At 40.3% G+C, this 21123-nt stretch overlaps 1 protein-coding gene across 2 annotated transcripts in view; it reads right to left on the bottom strand.

Annotated features, from left to right (window-relative positions):
• The window catches only part of FOXP2 (forkhead box P2), a 555269-nt gene extending 540866 nt beyond the window's left edge, over positions 1-14403 (bottom strand). For both annotated transcript variants that reach the window (XM_078851144.1, XM_073328132.1), the window contains exon 1: positions 14115-14403. The gene's annotated coding sequence lies outside the window, so the exon portion shown is untranslated. The remainder of the gene's footprint in view (positions 1-14114) is intronic.
• Between the last annotated feature and the right edge of the window lie 6720 nt (positions 14404-21123).

The following is a 21123-nucleotide window of genomic DNA, read 5'->3' as shown; positions in this document are numbered from 1 at the left end:
ACAGAGTTACAATTTGTGGCCAAACTCAGAGGAACACAGACTTATGCAGTTCCCATTCTAATGGCTCAATATCACTCCAACTCAGTCAGTCTGTTGGGGTTCTAAATTTCAATTCCAAGTAGCTGGCCAAAAGAAACATGAAATTTCTTTCCATCCATAAGATAACTCTCTGCAATGATGATTCTCCACTGGGTTTTCACCATGCCCCTGCTATTTATGTCCCCTAATTGTTAATAATATTATAGGGGTGGAGTTGTCCCAGTTGAAGTGATGAACTACATGCCAAATACTGTGGCCTTTAGTACATTAATTATCCAGTCATAAACAGCCCTTTCCAAACTTGAGGTCCCACCCCAAAAGACATTTATCTATTACTATCCAGTCAGGAACTAAGAGAATAGTTTAAGGATGACTCTTGTCTAATTTTCTCATCCTGTAACTGCAAGAATAGCAGGGAAAAACACAGGTTGGATTATGGTAACCAACTGATGGAAAAAAGTTGAAGAGGACATTTATGGAGCCATATTTACCTTGTAATAGCCATAAATTCCATTATCAACTCTGGTACCTGTACATACGTCCAGGATGTAAGAGAAGCTGATTTGTTCAAGGTTATTTGTGCGTCAATTTCATAAGCCAAGAGAAGTACCATGGTAGACCAAGTATCATAGCTCCAAGATAAACTAATCCCTGAAAGAGTGACAGATTTCTTGGTTTAGTTTATCCTGCAACCATTAAATTCTACAGATGACTATGATTTGCTTAACAGGCTCTCTCTTTTCATTTCCTGCCTCAAAAAAAATCATCCAAGTATGAGTAGATTATGGGTATCCTCTCTGGACAGCTATGGCCATAACCACCATCACCACCGAATCCTTCAGGGGTGTTATCCAGCCAAATGAGATAGCACTTTTCTTGCTCACCTCTATTGTATTTGAAATCCAACTCAGTAGCTACAACAATTACAGAGTTATCCTTTGACATGGTGTAAGACATCTGACAGGTCTTGGAAATAACAACAACAATGCTTTGGACAAGAAAGGACAGAGAAGTGAACCAGGAAAATCAGTCTGTCTGTCACAGCTAGCTAGAATAGGTTCACCATCCCTTTCTGCTTTGGAAAGGTCTCTCAGACTAAAAGTGTAGACCACTTGCTTAACCCATACCCTTAGATTATCCTTTTTGAAAAGTCTAATTTCAGATCTATCCAACTCCCATCAGAAGTTAATTCAAATCAACAATGGTCACTTGAGGGCAAAGAGTTATCTTGAGAGGAAAGCATTTGGTCTACCCGAGGGAGATGGGAAAATTAGCCTCAATGGACAAGGATCCAGTTCACGTCCAAACCAGTTTCCCTCTGAGGGCCTAACTTACTTCAGTAGCTACTGTACTTATAGTAGGACTAAAGTCACAGGCTAATGAGCGCAAAGTGCTTTCACCTAGTGAGTGGTAAATGCTGAATGGATGAGATCAAAGGAGTTGGGTCTGTTTTCACTGAACTCAAGAAAGCTATTTTTTTTAAATCAGTTTTCCCATGGCTCACCCCACTATGGTGTCTGTGCACCTCCTAATAATTTAATGAATTTATCCTCACAACACTGAGACTAGGGGACTCAGCCAAAGATACACAAAGAGGTTGCATCTAACCCAGGAACTCTACCCAGATTTTCCAGTCTAGCACCTTAACCACAATACCATCCTTCTTCACAGTGAGGGGAGGGGATATAGTTTACCCAAGGAGCCAAAATGCCTGTCTTGTGGCTGTTTAAAATAAAACTGGGACACATACTGAAACTGGAAGTTACATTCTCTCAGGACCACCCTTACCCACCGCAGAACAGGAACATATCTTGTTGGTTTCCCCACAGTCAGCCAGTCATGCCCCTAGAAGATGAGCAAAGGTTCTTAGAGTTAAAAAAAATTTTAAACTCTCTAGGCTAGTAAGAAAGTTTCTTCCACACACTCCCATATGGGCTGGTATTATGAAGTGTTATGGGGGGAAGTTCTTTGATTATACAGATATTCCTTTTCACTCTGACAAACACTACACATCATTCTAGATATCTGATAAACATATTATGAAAATTCATTATTAATGTAGATCTCTCAACAAATCACACATTTTAGCAGTGCAATGGAAGAAAGACAACCCTTCGCTCCACAGATGTGAACTAGGAATAAAAGTGTGCAATTTAGAATTTTCCATCTTTAAATCCGTTATATTCCTGTATCTAAAGATCTTCAAAAGTCACTATTGGTTCACACTCATTTGTCAAGAACAGAACTAAGAAAAGACTTCTGGCAGTTTTTCAAAATTCTGCTTAAAATTTTAATTTTAGGTTACTGTGTTTGAAGCCTACTGAATACAAAATAATTGTGATTTTATCAGCTAGTCATATCTGATGCCTTGGTTTATATGAAGAGTAGTAAAACTTTTCTGAGACAATGATTTCCATTAGGTCATGGACTATTAATAAAATAATAATTGGAGAATAAAACAAATCTTTTCAATATGTTGCATTGCCTTAACAAACAAACACACAAAGCAGAGTGAGAACAAATTACATTCAGACACTACTAGAAATAAAACTTGGGGAGTTTAACATCACTCTACTTACTACTAATATATAAAACGCCCTGCACAAAGGTTGCCCCTAATTCCTAAACACATTAAAAACACTTAATATAATGCACATTTTACTGCAACACAAGAAAAGGTTCTCTCCCACAAATATCCTTATAAAGAAAGTATAATATCAGTCAAATGGATTTTTAAGAAAAGATCCAAGAAGCTATTTTAATCTGCAAATTATATTTCCAGTCTTCATCGGGGAGTTAACACAAGCCCCGGTGAGTGAAATCTAGTATATATCAAAACCCCTGAAGTACCTAAAATGGCACAAATAACAGAATCTTGTAGGGTTAAAGCTACTGCAGGGATTGAAAAGTTGACCAGATACCTACTAACCAGTCACAGACAAATATGGAACATTCTGGTCACAAGTAAGGTCTATAGACAACACCTCCAGTTCATCAGCTGCCGTGTAGCTTTCCAGAGTAGCAGCAGAGTGAAACCTTAGTTTCACTGCTACCTACAGAGTTCTGAACAATAAAGGTGAAACTGGCCAGAGGCTCATTAGTTTCATTCTGCTGCTGCAAATAAATAGCAACTACAAAGTGCTTTGTCTGAAAAATAAATCCTGAGGAAACCACCTTGCTGAATAACACGGGATTTTATTTTTTTTATCTGTCGCTGAAACATTCAACAGCTGTGTCAATTTCAACTGCAACAAAAATATTGTGCAACTGCAGAATACTTAGTTCTAATTATGGTAATATTGCAGTGATTTTATGAAAGATCTTATATTTGAATGGTTTATCCCAATTTTTTTCACACTCAAATTGGTTTAAATCCAAAGTAATTCCACTGAAGTAATTTTTGCTGATAATTCAATCTGCAACAAAAAAATTCTGCATAAAATGGTGCCCTATATAATGGTATTTTTCCCCTTCTGGTAATAATTTCCTCAGTTACAAAGAAGCCAGGAAGAGTCAATGGATATTGGAATATATTCATACAAACCACACTATAGTCATACAAACCACACTAAACAGTGCCATTAAAAGAATCTTAGGTTTTGATTTCAGTTATTTTGACTTATGGGCAAACTTATGGGCACCAATTTTAGAAGCCTGATAGAAATGCTTAGTTACTGGATGCCTACTATGATAGACAAATGATGTTAAAGTAACATTCTAATATATATCTAGTTATAGGAGGCTTATTTTTAAATATGACTTACTTTGCTTTTCCAACATATCTTTATTTAAAATGAGTACGTATAAGAACATTTTTAAAAAAAAAAGTATCTGTACTGTATACCCTGAAATCTACACCCCAGCAACTGATGTATCAGAATGCCCTAGTTGTTAATAATTCATTGATTGTGTAAATGGAAATGAACCCCTAAGTGTATTGAAATATTATGAAAAAGAAATTTCGACTCCTCTTCAGGAGCTACATCTTGGAAAACCATTCCAACAATCACTTGCTAGGACTCCCACAACACTTAGTCTAAGGTCCTATATTTTATGAAATAGTGAGAACAGTTCTCACTAGTTGTTTTAGGCTTTTTATGGGGTTTTTTTGCAGGTTTTTTTTTTTTGCAGGGGTGGGGAGAGGTTAAGTAGGCATCAAGAGCATGCTTGGCACAGGAATATGTAGAGGGAGACAAGCAACTTTCTTTTGGATAAACATGGGACATTCTGAAAGGTCAGCGTGATAGGAACTGACAAAAGGTCCTCAGCAAACAAAAGATACTTTCTGAGTATCAGCAGCACTCGCTTAGGACTTGATCCAAAACCCACTGAAGTAAATGAGAGTTTTTCCACCAACTTCAAATAGCTTTGGCTCAAGGTCTTAAAGTCCTTTTAATATAAGTATGTGGTAGAGCAAATTGAGGAAAGGAACAACTTAGATTTAGAAAGTAACCTTCCTTCTCACCCTAGACATTTTTTTTTTAAAGAAAAAAAAAATCACAAAAACCACCATTAAGTTTTGCAGGGTTGGAAGTTTCTGCTCAAGAGAATCCCATTGCTGAAACATAAGAAGCTTTTTAGGTTGGAACCAAATGTTGCACAGCACTTTTTTTACTACACTATGCTCATCTATAGGGAATGTTCGGCCCCACAGATTGAAGTACACCAAATCTACATAAAAAAGTTGGAAGCCTCATCTACACCTGTCTTAGATCATGCAAGTGTGTGGGTCAGCATCCCCCAGCATGTTTCTCTGTGCACGCCCATACAAAATACCAGCAGAGTCCCAAATCCATGGTGGGGGCTTTAGACAGCAACCACAGATTCTCCTCTCTGGACAATTTCTTCCCACTAATTTTGCTATTTCCCAGCCCCTCCATATGTTTACTTTGAGGGCATGATCTGGATCCTGGTTATAAGAAATACTAAACACACATTTTTAAATAAACCACCTAGCAATTTTACAAGATATATATTTGTACTTGTTTAGATTTATTTTATGTCCTTTCCTGGGCAGCATTAACGTAGGATTTTCAGGAGCAAGTCAGCTACCATTTTATATGCTAAACAAACCTTTAACTGTTTTACAAGACATTAGTCACCTAAAGCAGAGTTGAACAACAAATATTTCTCAGCTAATTTTTCTCTCAATAAAACTTCATTCCTTTTGCTAAGCAGAAGAGTTTCCAAGGATTTATGACACTTTCTGTAAATCTTCTTCTGAGTTCGGTATATCTTTCAAACTACCATTTTAGCAGTTACCGTGTACTGAGCACATCATCACAATATTAAAAGTAATTTAAATTCATTCAGCACTGATAACAAATGAGTTTGACTGAATTTTCTAGGTGAAAGCATATCATGATCTTTAGCTAAGTAGCAGCCTTATATTTCTAAACTGTTAGCACCCATATACTCCATTAATTGTTTTTCAGTTGACAGTTATCTTTACAATAAGCCTTCCAGTAGTCAATATCTTCTGTTACATTTACTGTGTTATGCACATTATCATCAGTATTTCTTTTCCTAATAGTATTCTCTCATTAAGTTTAAATATGTTGTTTTTACACAAAGATTATGAGAAATTATTGATACAACAGAAGAACAAACACTCCATCAGCTATGCATATCTCCGCAGTCTCTGCATACATGACTGATTTAGGTCTTTTGAACTTCCATTTTTAGGTCATGCGAATATTGTAAGTACTGTAATGAAACCACAGCCCTGTCTGTGCTTTCTCACACAGCAGTGCCTTGAATCATAAATATTTCAATTACTTTTTTTCTTAACTCTAAAAAGATACTGGCTTGCATTTTCCGTAAACTCTTCACTTTAATTTTACCTCTTTTTATCTTCAAAAGAACTCTGTATCTCTTGTGTCACTTCAGGAAAGTGGTATTTAGATGTGCACTGAGAAAAATAAATAAATCAATCTTCACTTCAGCTACTACTAAGTACCTTTCAAAAGGCACATAAAGTCATTAATAAAATTTAAGCATTTAAGATGTTAACTCAGAGGACTCTAGGAACTAATTCATCACTGTTATAAGTAAACAACTCCAGTGAACTGGGTTCTACCTGTTCACATCAACAGAGATTTTGGCCCCCCGTTCATAAAATAAATATTTTATGCACATTGTACTTATACAAATCATTATTTCCTCACTTAGAAGTAGACATGGTCAAAATCTGTCTCCTATGTAGTCACACACACAAGTTCTTAGATTTAAAAAATAAAATCACACCACCTTTATTTCTCTTCTGTACACCTGAAGTCCCTCTATTTTTTTCAACAACATTTACCCACCTCCTTGTTTTGCTATCTTGTGCCTTTGCCGGATTCTAAACAATCCCATGGTTTTTTTGGCTCATTTCCACACACACTCCCCACCTCTTCCTTATTTTTGCCTTGTCACTTTCTCTTCCAAAGCTGTAGCAGCTTCCCAGAAATAACCATTTCCAATTTCCTCTGAATTATTTTTACATGTTAAAACTGTAATTTCCAATTTAGTTATAAAACAATGAAATGTCATCTACAGGTTTTATTACAAATGTATTAAACATAACTTTTTTTTTTATGGTTTGAATCAAATTCCAGAAGAATGCAGTGAGACTTCTAAACTTTAATAATGATAGAAAGAAAAAGAAATAATTGAGATTAAACTTTGTTTATAGCTAGAATCAGGATTGACTGAATGACACAGATTAATGGGATACAGAGCATTTCACCTTTGGGACTTTGTTGTAGTCACCCTGATGTTGGATGGATTCAAAATCATCATCTGACAGCTCCTTAGCAATGTACTGTTTCTGAAATTTTTTGATAGCCTTTGGCCAGTTTTTAATGTAGTGTCTCTCAGCATCTGTATGCATAACTTGTTAGCAGCCTGTTAGTATGGAAACTGAACTGTCCCCTCACTCTTCCAGTTGGTCCCAATGCAGAAGCACAGCAGTATGGAAAGCCTGCATAGTCACTCTCCTTCCTTCTATGGATCAAGACCCCTGCTATCATTTTGGTAAAATTCATATATACTATTACTAAGTTCATTTTTAAAAATAAGAATGATTAAATACATATCTAGTAAGTGCATTTTTAAATATATTACACATTTTGTTTCAGATCACAATAAAGGATTCACTCAGACTTGAAATGTTGTTTAAAAAATTGGCAATTTTGGGCCCAATCCAGCAGAAAAATATCCAAAACTTTCTAGGCCTTAAGTCGCAGTATGCTAGTCTTTCCAGAATGAACTCCAGCCCACTGAGTGCCCAGAAGAGATGGACAAGCTCTGCATACTATATTTTTGGAGCTGCCAGGGTTAAAAAAGAGGAATGGGAAAAGAGAGGTGCTCATGGAAGCAAGTTCTTTCTTTCTCGCTCCCTGTCCTGGGACTGTGAAATGCTGGCAGATACGGAGAGTTACTCCTGAAATGACTGAATTCACTCAGCTATGCAGCATCAAAAAGGCTAGCATATGGATTTGCTTTAAAAGTATATTCATATATTAGATAACTCTCCCAACCCCACCTGCAGTATCAGCACTGACAGTCATGAAGAGCCGAGTATTTTCAGGCTATGCAACCACAAGGCTTCTTCAAATACTAAAGGGGTGCGCAAAGCATCATAGCTGAAGAACAGACTAATTTTCCTCTAATAATAGGAACAGCCTCCAAAAAACGCTGAGTAGTGGTGCATCAGAAATCATATAGGGCCCATGAAATTTAAATTACAGAATTGTCCACAAAGCACACAGAAATAAGAATAGCAACCAAATATATATTAAATAAATAAAATAAATAATACAAATAAATAAAAAGATCAGTCACGGTAAAAATGCTATAACGTCAGGTAAAATTTCAGTTAAAAATGTACTGTCTTCCTTTTAAAACAAAAACAAAAACAAAAAAAACCTCCATAGATGTCATATACCTTTAACTGAAAGACTAGAACAAGTCTCATTCATATCATTCCACTCTCTCTATTAATAGGATGCATATTATATAAAATCTGTGAAATTACCTTTTTTAAAAAACATCTTGAAATCATAGATTTCCAATGTGTGCTTTCATCACAACAAAGTACAAGCCAAAATAAAAAGAATTATCTCAGATTTACCATATAACATTTTAAAATATTGTAATTAAGGGCCCAATTATTGTAACCAAAGTCATGATGCTGCAAAGATTTAGCCATGCACTTAATTTTATGTAATTTGAATCGACCCACTGGTGTTAAATAGGACTACTAACAATGCATTAATTTAAGCAGGATCAGGGCCCAAACCTCCTCTTATTTAAATATTATGGACCTGATCTGCTGGAGTAACTCCACTGCAGTCAATGGGCAGATTCATCCCATGGACACAAAGGGAGAGGTGGAGGGGAAAGGGTAGTGTCAATCTTCCTGTACTCAAGGAGGCAGCTGTACCATAGAAGAGTAAAATTCATCTCTCCCCACCCCAAGGAAGGGGTCTTTAAAAATCTGGTCAGAGTTGTAATTCAGGCCACTTTGGGGGCTGAACCAGCTGGTCTCGGAGTTCCCAGCAGTGAGGATTATGGGCAGTTTAAAAGGCTGTGGCCCTGGTCCAGGTGGAGTTATTGCTAATGACTCACCTAACTGGTTTTAGCCAAAATAAACTGAACCCAACTAAGCTGAACCCAACCCAAAGTAAGAGTAAAATCAGATCCAAAATCTTGAAAATGTGAAGAATTAAGTGTAATTTTCTGTAAAATAAGTTAAGTGTAAATCACACTTTATAATCAAAACAGTATCCCTCTGGAATTATAAAATGTATTTAACTATAAATGTAACTGAAAATTAACAAAGCATACATGTAACTCTAATGCTTTAGGTTACAATAGGTGGCTTTATGTACAGAATCTGTTCCATTCAAGAGGGGTCCATTGATATTATTGTTGATGCAACCATTATCCTGCAATAAAAGGAAATACTATTTAACAACTCAAAAAAATCTGTTTCTCTCTTTTGTGCGTGCACACTCAAACACTTAAAAGCACCCACTCAGACACTGTCACATAGTAAGTCACTGTGCTCTAGAAACTCTGATGTCAGCACATCTTCATTGCTCCTGATGCACCAGGAAATTAAAGTGTGTGATTATTAGCAATGGTTAGCTATGCTAGTACAACTGCAGCTAAGCATTGTGCCATTAAATGGACTGAAAGGCCATACTCAAGGCACATGTAGAGTATGGTACACAGAATCCAAAGGAAATAGCTCTGGCTTCTACAATAAGCTTTACCAACATATATATGTCTGTGGGCATGCACGTATATATACACAGCACTCGGACTCTGTGTGTGTGAGAGAAGAGAAGCACTCTCAGGCTTTATCCTAGTTAAAGAAAAGGCACTATCATCGCAAACACCAGCAACCAAAAAAAAGAAAAAGAAAAAGGAAAGAGAAAAACCAATCAGTCTGCATGTATTCGTATACCCATCCCTGGAACCACTTTGCTATTTATTAAAAAGGACTTACAACATAGGTTGATACAATTTGTTCAATATTTTTGTTTAAAATGCCTTAGAACAGGAATTCAAAGCATTTTGCTAAATGGATTCAAACACTGTCTAGTTTCACCACAACATCTGTACATAATTTGGTACCTACTGCTTAAATGTTATTTTGGAACATCAACCAAACTACACCTTGGTGTACCTAGAGATGCCCTACCTGTAGACTACAAAGAGTCAGAGACTACTTTCACCTTCTTCAGAGGTAAGAGCACACAAAGGTTATCACTGCCTATTTTACATCTGGTCTCTCTCCCTTCTAACTAAAAGAGTCCTGCACTTAAAAATGCAGACCTAACAAAAATGAATAAAGGAGAGAAGCAAAAACTAATACACATCTACATCAATAAACATCTGTGTCTGATAGAAAGTAAAATCACATAAAAAGTTTATTCCAAAGTGAAATGTTATTAACCAATTGAGAATATTAAAAAGGTGGCTATTATTCCTAGCTTTCTGAGGTAGATCTAGAAGTTTTTAAAGTGTACATTTAAATTAAAAAAAAAAAAAAAACCTTACAAATTCTAATAAGAAAATAAGCACTTCCTACCTGCTAGGCTCAAATATGAGGAAAACCCCAAAAATGAACAGTCTTAATATATATTTCTGGAATCTATAGACTATGCTGGATTAATAAATTTAGCATAAATAACTTTTTTCTATAAACTGGGTCTTTCTAGTGTCAATACTTTAAATAGTATAGGAAAATATCAAGTCAAAATGGGACAGAGGAAATTTGGGTCAAAAATTAAGGGTGTCCCTTCTATAAAGGGATAGTTGTGAGCTATGTTGCGGTCATTAAGAAAAAAAATAGGTAATTGACATTATTTCTAGCACCACTGTCCCAAAGTTTAAAAAGAGTAATCAGTTTGAGTGTACCAAGAATTAGCATTCGATTTTTGTAATGAGGTTGATAGTATTTGAGTTTAACTGTGATTTACAATTTTCTCCACTAACAATCATCCCATGAGTACTTCTTAGTAACCTGTGTCCTAAATCACTTTCAGTTCATTCACGTAAATGACCTCTCCATGATTTAACTCACAGAGGAACAACATGAAGACTCACATCACTCTTTCTATTTCGCACCACTACTAAAATTAAACTGCTCCAACACATGTCTAGTAAAAACTCTGAAGGAAAGGGACAAAATAATACTTTGCATTTAACAAGCATTAATAAATAATCTTCACGCCTGTGAAATAAGCAGGTAGGTGGCATTACGCTAATTTTGCAGATGAGCAACAGACAAAGAGGCTACGTTAACATTCCCAAACCCACATAGCAAATCACTGGCAGCACTGGGGATCAGAACACAAGACCAGATTCTGCTAGACCAGAATGCCACGTGCCCATGCAATGCTGAACCAGATATATAGCCTCAAAATGTGAACAGCAGCTTTTAGTTCACTTAAAATCAGTCCTGAAAACAAGCTGAAAGTGGACATAAAGTAAATGTTGTGATTACAGTTTTGTCACTTAAGAACATACCGCTTTTCTAACTGATAAATCCATCATATAACTTATTTCAATGCATTTTAACTGTAGAAATTCATTTAAACTGTATAAACTGTATAAACAAAAGAATTTTATGTTCTAAAATTTCAATATTTGAAGGCTATGAAACCTGGACATGAGTACAGTTGTGCACATTAGCTCTAGGACAAACATAATATTATCCATTTATTAATTGAAATACGTAGCTCTTATGCAGCACTTTTGATCTTATAGGCACACTATAAACATTAACTTGGTTGGTGTTTAAAGGCTCTCTGGTAATTTTATACAACTTTTCAAATAGTAGTAAGGCACAAACAAGATTTTCTTCCTTAAATGATGCACAAACCTTACCAAAACAAATTAAGATTTCTGGGACAAAATTAAGAACCACTGGTGTTAAACCAAAAAAACCTCAAGTGTGTTTAAATTTGTCATTGGCCTGCAACAGTTCAAGCTTATTACCCAGCATTAAAGCCTAATGTAATGGGAGGCCTCGTTTCAAGCAACTACTGGCTGGTTGAATATTACCAAAAATTGATTACAGTAGCAGATTATGCATCACTTTAGATGTTAATAAATTGACTGGCATTCAAATAAATTGTTTTTCAAAATATGTATAATAATCTGAAACCCTCTTCCCTTCCCTCAAGTGTTTACTGGTTTGAGTAGTTAGCTAAATAATTTAAATGCATATGATTTATACCTGATTCATATGGATTTAGTGCAGCATCAAAGAATCAGGTTTAATAAGTAACCCTTATTTTCTTCATAGCAACATTACTACGAACAGTATCTTTTCTCTGACAGATTTAATTTACTTAGTACAGAAAAAACAAGAACAGCAGCTAAAGCTCTTAAAGTTTATTTTTAACTTTATTTTTCACAAGCTAACATGATACTCTCATGCAGTATGCAACTTCCCAGCTTCAAAATTTTAATCAAGTTACCAAGGGCCTGATCCAAAGCCCACTAAAGTCAATCAAAAGACTCCCATTTATTACTTCAGTAAGCTTTAAATCAGGCCCTAAAGCAGCAAGGGGCTGCGATAAAACCCATTTGGAAAGTGAGTGTCACTGCTTAAATATTTTTTAAAGGCTCTTAAAAATGGAAATGCTCCCCAACTCTACGTTACTGCATGTTCTGGCTTCTGTGGCTCAACTTGCACTCTCTTCTTCTAGACAGAGTTGATGCTAACTTTAAAATAGTCCGTTTAGGTATGTTTTTAGAAAGAACACTTCACTGGCACTCTGTCTTGTGCAGGTACTGCCATCTGTTATACATATATTATATATATATATTTTCCCCAATATACAGACTATAACTCTCTCAACCCCTGATCCAATTGTCTCTGTCCTCTCCTCCCCATAGAAGTTCAGTGCAGAAAGCTCACCAATGTAATCAAGGGCTACCCTGGTAAACTAGCTCGGAATCTCCAAAAGTTTGTCTCTTGAGTCAGTTACTAGAACCCTGACACAAATTTAACAGATGAGCAGAGGAACAGAACAAAATTGTCTTTATCATTGTAGTTTAAATCTGTGGCAAATTGACTGCTGCAGGTTTTAAACTAACTTAGATCCTGAGCTGTATTTTGCATTCAGTTTTTCAGAAAGATCTCATCTCATGTTTACTTTCATCCATATGCTCAAAGGAATTTTTAGCTGTGGGAAAGCCCAGAAAACTTGTGCAAAAAGGAGTTAGTTTTCTTTTTTCTTCCCCTTCCTGTCCTTACACTCATAACCTTAAAAAAATAAAGCCCAACATGCCTTACAACCATTTACCTACTAGATCTCAAAGTCCTCAGAATTAAACTTTCACAAGTTTCTAGGTCTCTGAGTACTCCTGAATTTCAAGAGTGAATTTCAGGAGAATGCTCCCACAACAAACTATGAACTGTGCCTCAGGAATTTCATAGCTCTAACGTATTATTTATTAATCTATTGTTTTAGGCAAACATGTTTTGTTGTTGTTCAAGGTTAACACTAATCCGCCAAGCACATTCAAAAGGCATTGCGAAGGTAGAGGAGGAGGAGGAGACCCAAGAGCGGCAGCGGTAACTGTTTGTGCAGGGAAGATCAATGAGATGCAATAACTCGCCCTGGCCAGAGAGAGTGGATGGCGAACACCTTCCTCAAACACTGCACGTGCAGCTAGTGGGAAGAGGGCTCAGTTCATAGTGCTGGATCTGGCTGAATGCAGGATCAATGTCATAGCTGGTCCCTCCTCCCCCCTTTGCACGCTGCACCTATGGACAGAGAGAGAGCCTGAAAGGTGTTTCTCTCTCACACACATAGAGATCTCAAAAAGGAGAAACGTGACATGTTTCTTTACCAGGATATACATGCTTCCATAATTTTCCAAAGCCAAAAGGAAAGGGGAGACCAACAAGCCCCCTCCCCACTTTGAAATATCGCCCCCAAAACCTTCCCAGGATGAAGGGAGGATATTTCATTGTAACACATTTTCTTTATTGTCCATCCAAACTGAAAGTTGTGGTGGGACATGTGAAAAGAAAACTCCAGCCTGCAATAGGCGCTTCTAAAATAAAGCCGAAGTTTGGTAGCTTGCAGCGCTATTTCCGAAGTACGAAATTAACTGATGACCACCAATTTGATCATTCAAAGTTTGCGTGTTTCAAACGATAGATGCTATAACCGGGAGGGCTAAGGGGTGTGAAGTAAACACTTGGGTGTCTGCATCGCACTTTTGAAACGTGTTCGCTCTATTAAGGCAAAATTTAAGACACATTTCAAACTCGAATGCATGGAAACATAAGCACATACCAAGTAGCCCCCTCCCCCATCTCACAACTCTCCCCTCAACCCTCCCCCCCATTACAATATTTTAAAGGGACAAGTGGTACCAGACGCCAAGAAGAAATCTGACACATGTCACATTTGTACCCACCATGCTTAGAGCTGCGGGAGCTAAACTTTCTTGCAGCAGCAAGTAAAGGGGGGGGGGGGAGAGAGAGAGAGAGAAGGGGAGAATGAAAGTAACAAGTCAAAGAAGAGACTTGGAGAGGGAGGGGGAATGAAACTTACCAAGAGGAGACACTGGGTAGAGCGTCCCGATGAGCTGCCACCGAGAGAGGAGCTGAACTAGCTCCCCCCACCCCCCACATATACAAAATCTTTGCAGGAGGACCGGCGGCTGCTGCCGGGACGCGCGAGCAGAGACACAGGAGGTGAGGGGAGGATTAGACTGCAACAACAAGCAGCAGCATCAATAAATGGGCTGGATATTCCTCCGCAGGCGGCGCTGGGGCTCTGAGCCCCAGGGCAGGGGCAGCGGCAGAGGCAGGCTGGGGAGCAGCAGCCCCAGCGCAGTGTCTCGCGCTTTCTCGGAGGCTCGCGCTGTCTCTCGCGCGCTCCCTCCCCCCCCCCCCCCCGTGTGTGTGTGTGTGGGTCTGGCTCTGTGCGAAGCCTGTGTGTGTTTTGCTGGGAATGCAAAAAAAAAAAAAAAGTGCCCCCACCGACTCCTCTTTGTGGGAAGGGGAGTGAGGAGGGAGCGCGCTCACATGATCGCAGTGGCCTGTACAGGAGTGGTACTGATGCGGATGGGAGGGGCGGGGGGTTGCAACAACAAAAAAGTGCAGAGGGACCAGCTTGGCAGTGCCCCCGCTGCTACTCTCCTTCCTTCCCCGGCGCCTCCCTCCAGGGCAGGGAGACTCCCTCGCGGAGCAGGATTGTTAGGATTCGCTGTAAAGCGTCCTGCTTGACGTCAAGTCCACCTGCTATGTCAACAAACCAGGGGAGAAGTTGTTTGCTCTCGTCTCCCCCATCCCCCCCCTCCGCCAGTTAGACACAACGAGTTTAACAGACCGGGAGGAAACAAAGCCTGGTGTTGTGCGGGCAGTGCCGAGGGCTGGAGCTTTCTCGGCAGTCCTTGAAGAGCCGCCCGCCTGCAAAGGCAGAGCCGCTGGCCAAGGGAGCGGGGGACTCCGGCGGCTGTGAAGGGCAAAGCGCCTTGAAGGGCTCCCGAGAAAGCGGGGCGGCTGGGTAGGGGGGACTGGGCAGGACTTTGGTGGGAGTTACAGCAGGGGGACGAGTCTCCCCACACCTCGCGCAGAGTTTTGGGACTTTGGGTGCAGAGAACACTTGGCTTTGTCATCACCGTGTAAACTCCCCGCCGCCCTAGCAGGGGGGAACCTAGGCTGGCTCCGAAGAAACGCGCGGGCTCAACTCCGGCCTCTTTGGCACACAAGCCCCTGCCGCTCCGGGAGGTGCGGCGGGAGAAGGTGACCGCTGAGCAGAGCGCGACCCGCGCGGGTGTGCGCCCTCTCCCCCCAAGCGGTGTCGCTTCACGCGCCGCACGGGGGGTTGCCGGGGCAGGTTGAGCTGCAGCCCGCGCGCGCTGCAGGCTGGCTTCCTGGGCGCCCCTTGGTCTTGCTCGTTCCCCAGTGCGCAGACGGGGTGGAGGCGGCCGCAGGAGTAGCCGGGCGAAGCGAGCGGCGGCGCCCGGGCCAGAGGCGCTAGCTCTCTGCGCTACGCTCTCCCAGCAAGGAGCAGCCCCGCTTCTCCCCTCCGCTCCAACGCTCACGGCGCCCTTTGCACTAGCAGCAGGGCCGCAGTCGCTTTAATTTCCTCTCGCTCAGCAGCAACCTCCTCGCTCTCTAGCACCATTGCTGCCCCCCAGCCTGTGGGCTGATGTCCTAGGGCCACACTTTGTGGGGGAGGGCACGGCCCCAAACGGTTTCATGGCTCGGTGCTGGGAAGCCCCCACCCCAGTAGCATGCAAGGGAAACCAGCTGCTAACTCTAACCTTTCGGCTGGCAACAATGATAAGTGAAGAGGCTGCGTTGACTTCTGTATGTGAGCGCCGCAAAGCACGTGCCTGGCCCTTTCCCTGAGCCGAAACACACAAGAGCCGTTGCTATTTACACACCCGACCCTCGCCTTTTAAACTCATCACCAGGCTCAGCAAAACTTCAGGCTTCTCCCGCTCTCTGTAAACACGCATCACGGCTCCTGCTGAAATCCTTTTAATTAACAAGCACTAGAGCCACAGAAAGCAGAAACAGGAGAAATGTATCCTCTCCTGGGCTTCTCATGCTTAGCCTTTTCCTCTTTTCTGTATCATTTGATCGCACACATTAAATGTTATGGCAAGGTTCCTGGGTAAACACTGGAGCAAGGTAAATCCGAAATAGAAGAGTGCAATGTGTGTGGGTTTTAGTGAGAACTCAACTAATGAAAGCGCACCAACCTCGACCCTACACTTTTCATGTAATTTTGAATTTAAAAGGCTCTTCTGTATTCATTGAAGACCTGAATCAAAAGTGATTGTCACTCAGAATTAACATAAACTGGATTAAAATAAAAACCTTCTCTCGTTGGTATACTGAGCAAATTGAAAGATTAGCTGGTTGCCTCGCCGTGCGTTGGGCTCATGAATTAATGTTGCAGAGTGCTCAGAAACTGACAGGGTTGTGCGTGTTTTTTTAAAGGGAGATTTCTCACCCATACTTCTGCTTGCCTTTCTCTTTCTCGCTTGCTTTTAGGTGAAACGGGGAGGAATGTAGCTAGCGCGGGGGTGGAGTTAGGATAAACTTTTACATCTCGCTGAGCTTCCTGGAAAGACTGCGGGGGGTGAGGTGGAGGCGGGGGGCTCGCGAAAGAATCGCTCACACTTCGGCAAAGGTTGCAGTTCTCCGAGGTGTAATCGCTCCTGTCTGTGAAAGCTGCGAGTGCCAATAAAATGCAAAGAGTAAAACCTGCGTGCGCGGGTAAGATGGGAGGGTGCGTGGGGCGGAGGGGACGACAGAAAGGCAGCTCTTTTGCTGCAGTTGGTAATTTGCAGTGGATGGCTGAAAAAGTGGGATCAGATCCCTGCCGGCCCCCCACCCGGCCGCCGCCGCGTGTGTAGGAGAAAGGGAGAGGTATAGACTACAGGTTTGGATGGGAGCTCAGCTTTCTACTCCTCAGATTCCTAACTCTCAGCCAATGGGGTTGGATCGGGTTCGAGAGGTGAAAGTTCAGCCCAAGGGCACACGCGCTCGCTGCTGTTGCCTGCCACTGCCAAAGGAAGAGGGTGGTTGCTGATGGGTGGCCATAAAATATATTTATTTGCTCCATACAACTGTTATCTCCCCCCCCCCCAGCCCCTTAATCGCAAAGTTACCAGTAAAGCCTGCGTGCTTTATTTCACATGAGTTTGTTAGTGGACGCGCTGCGAGTAGCTTTAATTGCACGCGTCCCGCTGCCAAGAGACCCCAGCCCTCCAGAACAAAGTTTCTGGGAACACCTGACTTCTGAAGCCCCGACAACAACGAACGCTCTCGTTCTCCAGACAACTCTCGAGAGCCTTCCAACGAAATAACACACCGTGAAGGAGAGCAGCAAACGTGCTCCTAGGATGCAGCCTGTGAGGGCTGAAAGGGCACAAGTATAGCACCCTCCCCACTTCTCTGTCCCCCCTGGCTGGCCAAAGGCAGGCAGGAAAACACGATCTTAGCAAAAGTTGACTTTGCCCGAAAGTCTGTCACTGAGCGTGTCAAAACACAGTTGCAGAGAGAAATGCTTTGCCACGGGATTGTTTGAAAGGGGATCCATACGACAAACAAAAACAGAGGAATGGTTCTCGCTGGCGCCCAGCCAGCGGTCAAGTTCGTTTCACGTGTTTCCCTGCCAGCGCTTCTTGCCTGAAAGTGAGAAACCTGAGCGGACTGACCCCCCGGAAAGGAAAGGGAAGGAAAATCCATTCAAGATACTAAGTATCTCCTTCTATCCAGACCTGTCCCAAGTCTCACTCCTTTGGAATGAGACTCCTCGTTTTGTATTAGTTTTTAGGCGGTATTTACACTCCCTTCCCTATGATGGACTGAGCTCTGTTTCAAGACGGTTTTAAATCTCACTATTCTACTTCAAATTGTCACCGTCTGACAGCCTCTTTCTAGTGGGTAATAATACATGAGGGTACAATACAACGCTCAGCTGCTTAAATTGTTTAGCATTATTAGTGTCTGAATGGCGTGTAAGTCTTTATAAAAAAACAGAGCTAAGCAGACACACTTTTCAGTTTTTTAAGCGATGCGATTATTAAGGCTTAAAATTATAACTTGGCTTTCTAATGAAAAAGGCTAATACGTTGTATTTGTTCCTGTTTACGGTTTGAGATTTCATCTGCACAGTTGCAATGTATTTCTCTCTTCAAATAAACCACTTTCAAACGTCTTTCTTTCATTAATTTAATGTATTTTTCCTTGCAACTGGCAGATAGGTGAATATCAGATTGCCATGTTCCATTATGATTGTTTATAAAGGGAACAGGAAAACAATAAACAGGCTGCTCTTCTAAATGGGTTTATTCTCTTCCCACCCCACCCATTGTTCCAGAGACAGTTTGGGAAGAGGGAAAAAAAACACAGTTTTAAACCGAAGTCAAATAAAGGAGAATCTATATTATAACATCAAAGCGAATGGACAAGTTGCAAAATTGGTGGAGTTACACCACCATCTGTCGTTAAGTCTCGGGACTACAAAACTTTGGACTTATAATAAATCTTAATGAGAACTGGCATTCCCCCTCCGTCTCCTAGAAATTATGCACCATTTTAGAATCGGTTTTCTGGTATTGTTCATCTAACAACAGTTTGAATCTGATAAGTGAACGTGTGTAGGTTTCAGGTGCCTATTATGAAGCATATGTTCATTGCCAGTTATCATTACTTCTTTCTGAAAAAAGAAAGGAGTATTTTCCACAAGTGATGGCCTCCAAACAATGCCTTTCAAAATGGACAATCATCCAGACTTAGAGATATGTCCTCTAAGCCTCCTGTAAATGCTTTTATGAAAAAATGAGGCTCCAGCAGCTAGACTAGCCACCAAGTGTATGAATTAGTTCATCCCATCATGCAACCCTGTTCCATGCTGTGCTGGTTGAAGTATGTGTAAATCTGCTATATTCTAGGCTAGGGTTCCAGTGGAGAGGTGTATGTAAAAATAAATACATTGAAATAATACCTGAAGATGCAGTAAGATTAACGAACCTGGACATAACAGGAAGGGCTGAAACCCAGTGCTGTGGAAACTGTATTGTTACATGAAACCGGCCAATGATTTGACGCTACTGAATCAAAGGTTCTCTATCAAGCTCCAGATCTTTTTAGGTCTGTCAGTAAGTCCTTAAATTACAAAGTTCCCATTTACCATAATTATTGGCAAAAAAGAGGACCTAGTTCCTTTAGTATCTTCTGATGCAGGGGTATTTTGTAATTCAAAAGGTATATTACTACTCAAGGGAAGATAGAAGAGAACATTTGAGTAGAGGCCAAAGTAGTACTTAAAACAAACTACAGCAAAAACTTACAATCAATTTATCACAGTTGCTATTTTTCCATCTGCCTTAAGATAGGAAGTGGTGAGCCAAGAATGGCAATCTGTATCCAGAGCATGTTAATAGACAGAGTAAAATCAACCGCAGAATTTAAGTTTGTGTTTCTCCAACTGTGGAAAGTCTCAGCCCAATGCCGTGTATTCAGCCTGACATTTTGCAGGTGTACATCATGCTTATACTGCAATTAGTTTTAGCTACCTTCAGGGTGCTTTGGATTCTTTTAAGTGAGTATGACAGTTTAATAGATTCATGTAAATCCTGTTTCCCAATCTAGTTTCTTGACACACCGCTAAAGTAAGTTTACAGTATGTCTGGGATAAATGTTGATGCTTAGTGTGATGGTTTCATTTTCAGCTTGACGTCTCCAAAAAAAGTCAGTTTCATCGAGAGACTCCCATTTTTTGTGAAACATTATCTTGGAGAGAAATATTTTAAGCATGCCTTTCTGCACCACATTATTTACCAATGTTCAGAAACAATCGCATTTGATACCTTCACCACAATCAACTGAGCTCTTCGGGGTTAGTATCAAAATTTAAGATTTCTGAATGGGCCAGAGAGATGTTTGACGCTCAACTGAACACAGGAGATCCAGTAATATTTGCTCCAACTAGCCTGACCAAAATGATAAATTATAGGTCCTATTGGCACATCTGGCAAAAACTTGGATGTCTAACAATTAACTTTTTCAGTATTTGTATTTTTTGTAATTCTAGGTCTGTCTTAATATGATTTCATTTTGACATAAAGGCAGCAACCAAATTGCTAACCGAATAATTAGTATTGCTAGAGGGGGGGGAAAAACACCCTCACACACATGGACAATAGATAGTTTGATCAAACCTGTCATCAAGGAGCAATACTTTTACCTGTAGGGACAAAGTACTGGAAAGGATGCTTTCTGGAATAATTCTACATTGGTGAGGAATAGATTAATGTAAAACTTCAAATTCTAATTTCTGTGATTCTATTCCTAGGAGATTTTATTTAGGGAGATGACACAAGTCAGGTTCAAAACTTAGACTGCTGGATGAACTGGAAAAGCACAAGAACGTGTATCAATGCATTTTGCGTGTACATGTCAAAACTAAATCTACAATGGTTTCCAGATTTTTCCTACCTTGTGTGACCAAAATTGACAAGCTTAGCCATTTTGTGATTTCAGGTAAATGTCCTGGGCCACAAACGTTAGGTAGTTGTGTACAAGAAAGCTTTACTTTAGTCAAAGACAGGAGAACTTTGAAAGCTGCTAAACTTTCAGTGAATTCCCACAGTAAAGCCCAGGGCCACCCTACCAAACCTGTACAAACTGAGTAGCTTTACACACATGAATAGTCCATTCAATTCATGCAAAGTTAAGTGTTGACAGGATTGGGGAGGAACTCTATGTACTTATAGGTACCACCAATGTATCTGATTCACATGTAAACTTAGGGAGAAGGACTTCTGATGCCGAGGGCGAGTTTTACATATTTTCAACTTCAGAGTTTTTTGTTTGTTTTTTTAAGAGAAAACGAGCCCTGAACTTTCTTCCGGAATTATGAGGAGGATAGTGTTTGATAAAGAGTATGCAATCTGAAATTATTTTAATGTAATCCTTGTGTGATGTTGTCTGATTAAAACATGACCATGTAGATCTAGTTATGATTATGCTATTTATATGCATGTACCATTTTGGTATTTGAAGTTATGACTGTCGGCTCTATACCTGTATTT

Source organism: Lepidochelys kempii, chromosome 1 (assembly GCF_965140285.1).
Source record: "Lepidochelys kempii isolate rLepKem1 chromosome 1, rLepKem1.hap1, whole genome shotgun sequence".
In the NCBI taxonomy this organism is placed as follows: domain Eukaryota; kingdom Metazoa; phylum Chordata; order Testudines; family Cheloniidae; genus Lepidochelys; species Lepidochelys kempii.
The sequence above is the reverse complement of the archived record's forward strand: the minus strand, read 5'-3'. Positions and strand labels throughout refer to the sequence as shown.